Source organism: Psammomys obesus, unplaced genomic scaffold, assembly GCF_907164565.1.
Source record: "Psammomys obesus unplaced genomic scaffold, mPsaObe1.curated_primary_1811, whole genome shotgun sequence".
NCBI lineage: Eukaryota > Metazoa > Chordata > Mammalia > Rodentia > Muridae > Psammomys > Psammomys obesus.
Genome location: NW_026596109.1, coordinates 9,324,139 through 9,331,782, shown reverse-complemented (window position 1 = coordinate 9,331,782; position 7,644 = coordinate 9,324,139). Strand labels below are relative to the sequence as shown.

Genomic DNA, 7,644 nt, shown 5'->3' with positions numbered 1-7,644 from the left:
GGCGGCGGCCAATGGCGAGCCGCGCCGGGGATCGGACCAGGGAGCCGCTGCGCTCATTGGCTGCGGGAGCCTGGATGCTCCACCCTCTTCTGGCCGGCGCGCGAGGAGGGGCTGACCCGGGCTGGGGGCGTTGGTAGGGTCGGCCAGCGGCCGGCTTGGCGGGGCGGAGGGTTCCCGCCCTGGTGGCAGTGGTGACCACCCACGATCTCTCCCTTAGGTGATGCCTCCCGTGGACACACGTCGAGCAGCCGTGCGTTGGGTTACCTCCCGAGAGTGGGAGGCGCTCCAGGCAACCAGCCGGTAGCCCTGGCAGGAGAGTCCTCCGGCCTGGACCCGCGCAGGTCCTGTCACCAGGTCAGGAGGGGCATCTTTTCAGTTTTCAAGGTGGTTACCAGAAATGCATCGGATAACCCCACCCCCTTAGCAGTGCCGGGCCGTGGGTAGTTGGGACCCCCACATTTTATGCACGATGGGTTGTGAATTCCACCTGTCGAGCAATTTCAAAGCACAGAGGCGATGATGGCGTTCCTCCGCGCTGAGGCCAAAGTGGATGGAAGTCTGGAGACAGAAGGGAAGGGCTTCCAGGTGGCATGGCAGCCCTAGATGACAACTAAGAAGCAAGCACATGGCTCCGTCCTTGCAGAGCAACCAGAAGCCTGAGCTTTCCCTGAACAGGAGGAAGCTTTGGAGATAAATTTTCAGACTCGTGGTCGCATAGCAGGTCCTCCTCTGCCTTCTGGGTCTTTCCTGATTCCCTCCCTTTTCGCTCCTGTCCAGGCACACACTGGCACTCCATTCCGCCATCCTTCGGGGCGATGCCTTTGGTGAATCTGTCTCTAAAATGCCCTTTCCCATCCTATTACCGAGCTACAACAGCGCACAGCCTGGAGATCCTCACAGGGCCACCTCGAAAGCCACGCTTCTGTGCTCTGCTGAGAGCGTTATCTGTAGCTGACACAGTTGGAATGTCCTTTCAATGCCAGTTCATAATATTCTTTTTAATTGTCATCAAAATGATTACATTATTTTTGGTTAATATTAAATAATTACCTTCTTCCTTGGTGTGCGCGCGCGTGTGTGTGTGTGTGTGTGTGTGTTAGTATAAGTGCGCGTGCGTGCATGCGGGTGCCTGTGTGTGTGTGTGTGTGTGTGTGTGTGTAGATCAATGTTGAGTGTCATTCTCAATTCCTCTCACCCTCCCTTTTGACACAGGGACTCTTCCTGAGCCTGGAGCTTGCTCGACTGGCAGGCCCATAAGACCTAAGGGATCCACCTATTTTTGCCCCTTCCCAGAGCTGTTTCAGGTGTGCACCGGGCTTTAAAATTTTTTTCTTTTTCTTTTTAGTTTTTGTCTGTATATGTTTGTATGTGTATGTTTTCATGGGTTCATGTGTACATGTGCTGACATGGAGGTCAGAAGAGGGCACTGAGTCCCCCAGAGCTGGAGTTACAGACAGCTGAGAGAGCCACATGTGGGTCCCAGGAAACTGAACCCTTGGTTCTTGACTGCTGAGCTATCTTTCCTGGCCCCAACACCCGGCTTTTAAGGTGGATCTTGAGGACCTGAATCCCCATGCTCTCACAGCAAGTGCTTTACTGACTGGGTCATCTCCCAAGCCCCTGTTCCATGGTTTAAAGGTAGTTTCTAGAAAATTAAAAACGGCAGGTTTGTGTCATGTTATGTGCCCAGAAGCTGCGACCCAGGGATCCTGTCAGAGTGGGGCCTGTTCAGACAGCAGTTCACCCTGGAACCTGTCTGAAGCAGGTGTCCAAACCAACACTTCATTTTGGAAGTTAAGTGTTCCAAGAAAAGATCAGGTGTACTGTCATCTGGGCAGCAAGCTTCCCTTAAAAGTTAACTAGCAATGAGCGTTTTGTAGGAGAAACAGTGAGCATTACTAATCAGGATAGTCTTGTCCTTGGGCGGGGAGAAGAAGGAAGCCTGTAAAGTAGATTAAAAGCAGTGATTTTTAGGAAGCGACTGCCAAATAAAAGTAATGAGAAAAACAGAGCAGTTGCTTACCTGGCGAGCGGATTCTCCCGCTCTCCTTCCCTTCCTGCTTGCCTCCTCCTGATTCTTTCCTTGACCCTCTCTTCACAAAGTCTAACCCTCTGGGTTGCTGTTTTCTGAACAAGGAAAACAGTCACTCCAAGCTGTGCCAGGTAGTCTACGTGTCGAATGAATGTAAGGAAGACCACTTACTTTAACACGGTAGGCTTCTCGTACTTACCACAAAAGAGCACAGAATTGCCCTGTCACTCCAAAACCTCCCTCCTGCTGCCTCTTTGGAGTTGCATTCTCCTCACCATGAGCCCCTGGCATTACTTTCCTGGTCTCAGTCTCTCAGTCACACACACACACACACACACACACACACACACACACACACACACATATAATCCCGGAGGGTCATATAACCTTAAAGCCAAGTATTAACTTTTCCTAGAATCCAAGTGGCTGCTTTGACCAGGAATCTGCTCATGACTTCACATTAGCTATAGAGTTGATTAAACATGGAAATGGGTCAGTCAGAATGTGGGAATAGAGGCTCTGGGAAGCAACTTCACGGGTTAGCCAGAAATTAAGGACAATCCCTGGGATGGTTTGACCACATAACACTCTTCCTAAAATGAAATCCTCCATTTTTTTTTTTTTTTCTGCTAAATACGAGCCTAATTGACACAGGCTTTTCCCCACCCAAATAGTTTAATAAACACTAGAGTTCTGGCATTTCTTGTATGTAGGTGTACAGTACAGTTTCTCAGATCATTTGGACTTTACAATTAGCTCAAGGGGTTATTCTAAGGAAACGGAGGCATTCAGACGTAGAGGGGTCAAGAAACTTACTCTGGCAAACAGCGGAGTGTGGCTCTCTCCACCTGGATCTTTCCAGCCTTTGAATCTTCTGCCTTGATTAGGTGGGTCATCATTTCCTGTGGCTCCATTCCACAGATTAGAAGTGTGGGCATTTAAATAGTGTGGCTTGAACACTAGTTACACGGGAAGGAATGCTTGCTCAGTTGTACTTTGGACTGTCACAGCTCACCTAATCTAAACTTCCAGCAATGCCCTATGTTCCTTCTCTCTCTCTCTCTCTCTCTCTCTCTCTCTCTCTCTCTCGTTCTAGAGATCAGACAGGGCTTTGTGCATGGTAGGCATGAAGTCAATCATTGAGCTGCATTCCCATCACCTTAGCTCTCTTCCTCCCTGATCCCCACCTTCTCCCCCTCTTCTTCCTCCTCCTATATACAAGGCCAGTATTGATTGAACTGTGACATCAACCACTGGTGAGGATTTAACATTTTCTCTAATTTCCAAACACCTACTGGATTGCTAAAAACCCGAACCACCACCAAGAGAACTAGTCGTGGCATCATGGGACTCTCTCACAACTGTGTGGAGAATTTCACCATCGCCATCTGCTTCTGACCAGAGAAAGGTTGAAAGAAGGCCGAGGAGACAGCGCATCCAGGGAGACTGAGGAGGACGAAGGAAAGTGTTGGCGGTAACTGGGCATGGCTGCCTGGGTTTGTAACCCCAGCATCAGGGGTGGAGATAACAGATCCCCAGCGCTTGCTGGACAGACAGTCTAACTAGAAATAGAGGGGTCTGGTTCAGTAAGACACCCTGTCCCAAGTCAATAAGGTGGTGAGTAAGAGCAGAGACACTCCGTGTTCAGCTCTGGCCTATGTATGCAACTCACACACACAGAGGCATGTATGCACACGCATATGCACACACGGTGCTGGCAGACTCCTCTTCCCCGTGTAGCTAGCTAGAAGTAGCATCACTGCACAGGAAGGGATTTTCATACAAAGTATTTATAAATGTGCTTTAAAGGGACAACTAACACAGTGAGCATGCTTGGGGCTCTTCAAGACGTCCTCTTGAACGGTTTATCTTGGGGCTGCAGAGGGTGTCTTCACTCAGCAGGAACAAGGTGGCCTCATTGCAGAGGGAGGAAAGACACGGGTATGAGTGACTTGGGTGCAGGTGCCGGGATGGAGGCAGGCTCTCCAGAAACAAGTCCCCGTGGCCTGGACTTGAGAGGGTTTTGTTTTGTTTTGGAAGATTTAAAAGAAAAGGAAGGGCTGGGTGTGGTGACACACCCCTTTAATCCCAGCAATGAATGCTTATGCTCAATTGACGTTGTCTTTTCTATACTGTCCGGCTCTGGGACTGGTACCACCCACCACAGACAAGCTGAGCTGAGCTGGGCCCTAGGTGGTAGGACTCAGTAGGTCCAGAGACCAGTCACAGATCAATGGAGGAGACTCGAGAACAACTAACAAAGGGACCCTAGGGAGCACGACAAAACTTGTGGCAAACATAATCTTTACTGAAAATGCTGGGAAGAGAAAACACCAAGTCATAATTGCTTAAGATAGCATTCCACAAAAGTTTAGACAGTGACAGCTTTGTGTCTGACGCTAATGAGGAGCCGAGCAAAGGCACACTGTTGCCATGCACTATCTATTGGTTGGAGCTCGCTGAGGAGGCCAACTGATGGAAACAGGCAGCGGAGCCCCACAGGCAAACATTAGCCAAACAGCCTGGGGGTTGGGAGTGTCCATCAGGTCCCTCTCCTGAATGTTCCTGAAGAGGAGAGGAGGAGTTGTGAAAGCCAGAGGGGTCAAGGACACCAGGAGAGCACAGACAACTAAGCCTGGCTCATAGGAGCTTGCAGAAACTGAAGTGACAATCAAGGAGCCTTCATGGGTCCACCGTAGGTCCTCTGCATACGTGATATGGTTGTTGGCTTAATGTTTTGTGGGACTCCTAACAGTGGGAGTGGGGGCTTCTCTCACTCTTTTGCCTCCTCTTGGGACCCCTTTTCTCCTACCGGGTTACCTTGCTCAGCCTTGATGTGAAGATTTGTGCAGACACTTGCTCTTCATTCCCATGGGTTTGTGCACTGCACACGACGCCAGGGCCCACAAGGCAACTGGATCCCACTTTGGCTTTTGTTTTTGTTTTTCTGAGACAGGGTCTTACTCTATTGTCCAAGGTCTCAAATTTGCTACGTATCCTAGACTGGCTTTGAATATCCCATGTAGCGAAAAGCTGGCCTTGAACTCACGATCCTTTGTTCCTCACCTCTGGAGTGCTAGAATTACAGGTGTTTACTACCACAGCTAGCTTTCAGCTTGTATTTTTGTTTTTACCAAGGTCTCTTTAGGTAGTCTCGGTAACCTAGAACTCACTGTAGACTGGCCTCAAATTCAGATCTATCTACTTCTGCCTCCCAAGTGCTGGGATTAAAGGGTACTACCATGCCCGGCTTCCAGCTTGGTTCTTGAATCAGAATCATATCAGCAATAAGACTAGCATGCATATAGTAATGGATATCCGTCTTTTCTTAACTAGTGATTAGATTTCCAACAGTTCACTTTAGAAGACACTAGCAAATCTATAGTAATGGCTAAATCTCTTCATCTGGAAATTCCTGCTTTGAATCCTTACTCTTTAAGGTAGGCAGGCAATTCAGCTGCCACAGATACGCTATTCCTCATCCTAAATTCAGGACAATGCTGTCATTATCAATTCCTATCAGAAGAGGCAGGTCTCTGCACTCGCCAAAGCTGTGTTCCCATTCCTTGATAAAAATAAAATGGTACCCACATCACAGCCCATGGATTTAAATGGATATACACAATGACAGCATTGACTTAATGTGCTTGGTGACCTGCCATTCTGTAGGTTTCGGTGGAGAAAACGGCACAAGAAGACTTGACAGCTAATGGGGCAAGCATGAACTGCAGATACAGCAAAATAGTTACTTACAAAACAAGACAGCAGCCACCTGCTTTAATGAGGGATGGACTGTCCTCCTCCTGTAAGCAGCCTTGTAGAGAGCATGGCTGCAGGTGTGATAGCCATTTATAGTGGTAGATATACATAATGATACAGAGGCATTCATAAACCTCCGAATTTTTCAGAGTAAGCACTCGCTCCCCACAAAAAGAACAGGTAATACTTTTTAGAAAGACACTGGAGGGCAGCAGGCATGTCTCAGCGGCAGAGCACTGACCTAGCACACTCACAGGCCCGGGTTTAATTCCTAGTACTATAAAGAATTAAAGACACTTGAGGGTCTCAGAGAAACTGCTCACTGAAGATGCCCACACACGAAAAAGTGTTTCCTTGATTTCTGTGAAGTGTTGTTTGTTGTAAATTATGGACTTTTACCATGTGAAGACAATAAGTACTGTGCTGGGCATGGTGACTGAAGGCTTTATTCCTAACACAGAAGAGGCAGGGGAACCTTCGTGAGTTCAAAGCCAGCCTTGCCTATATAACAAGTTATATGCCAGCCAGGGCTACATAGTAAGACTTAAAACAAAACAAAACAGAAATCAAAACCAACCAACCAACCAAAACTACCATCTGTACTTGATGGTGGTGGCGCACACCTTTGATCTCAGCACTCAGGAGGCAGAGGCAGGTGGAACTCTGATTTCAAGGCCAGCCTGGTCTACAGAGCAAGTTCCAGGACAGCCATAGCTACACACACACACACACACACACACACACACACACACACACAACTGTCTTGGAAAAAACAAAACAAAAACTTTAGCAAACAAAAAACTTACCATCATCTTTTCATTAAAAAAAAAAAAAAAAAGACTATAATGTCAAGAACAAAGATTGGGGCAACTCATAATTTCTCCAGTTCCCTACAATTTCTGGAAGGGTTGTCAAGGGCTGACTGAATGGCCCTGCTCTCAGGAGCTGCTGTTCTCAGGCTGTGAACTCTGGACCAGCAGCACTGCCTGAAAACCAGACACTCTGGCTCCACCCCCAGCAGGATGAAGCCAAGATCCTGGGCACAGAGCCAAGTTTTTAAGCACTATAGGCATGCCTAAGCCTGACAGAGATTGCTGCGTTCTCTTTCTTCTTGTGGGTCTCACAGGCCTCTCCTGGAGAGTCTTCAGTGGCAGTACCTCACCGCCTCCCAAGGAAACCTGCTTTAGTGACTGGAATCTTCTGTCACTTCCTTCATGTGAGTTCTGCTGTCCTGCGCCACACAGGACGGGCCTTTTCTGTCTCCCCTATGTGACAGGACTGTGTGCATTCGAAGATGGTTAGTAGGGCTCTTCTCACGAGGTAAGCAGAGCCAGGACTAAGTGCTGCTTCTCCAACTTGGTCTTCAGTCCTCTCCTCAGCCTGCCCAGGATGCCCTCTTATTACTAATATTGTTATTGTTGCCACGAAGTACCACTTACTGACTCTGTGAAGAGATGTTCCATAGGCCCTTGAATTCTTTCCACCAGGCCTAGAGGATGGATCTGTGAGCTCTGAGTTACAGACACAAAATATGCTCACACCCAACATCCCTTTGTTTGTGAACGAGCCTGGATTCTACATTCGTTGCTCTGGCTCCTCTGGGCCTTTTGCTATTTCCATGATAGCAGACTATTATGAAATTTCTACTAAAAGATCACTAATGTAGGCAAGCCTGAGCCAGGAAGCAATTTGCAGGATTGAGTATATAGCATAATAGGGAAAACATGAACTCTGGGAGGAAATAAATACAGGTTAAGTCTTGTCAATGCTATTACTAACAATGTGAGTTATGACCTTGAATGGGTTACCAATCTCTCTAGGCCTCAGTTTCCTCTTCTGTACAATGGGAATTT

The 7,644-nt window shown here is 48.0% G+C and overlaps 1 long non-coding RNA gene across 1 annotated transcript; it reads left to right on the top strand.

Moving 5' to 3' along the window:
* The first annotated feature begins 142 nt into the window (after positions 1-142).
* Positions 143-1,064, top strand: LOC129692619 (uncharacterized). The gene is made up of 2 exons (XR_008722726.1): positions 143-354; positions 778-1,064. It is a non-coding gene; the product is annotated as an uncharacterized LOC129692619 (long non-coding RNA).
* Positions 1,065-7,644: the final 6,580 nt, after the last annotated feature.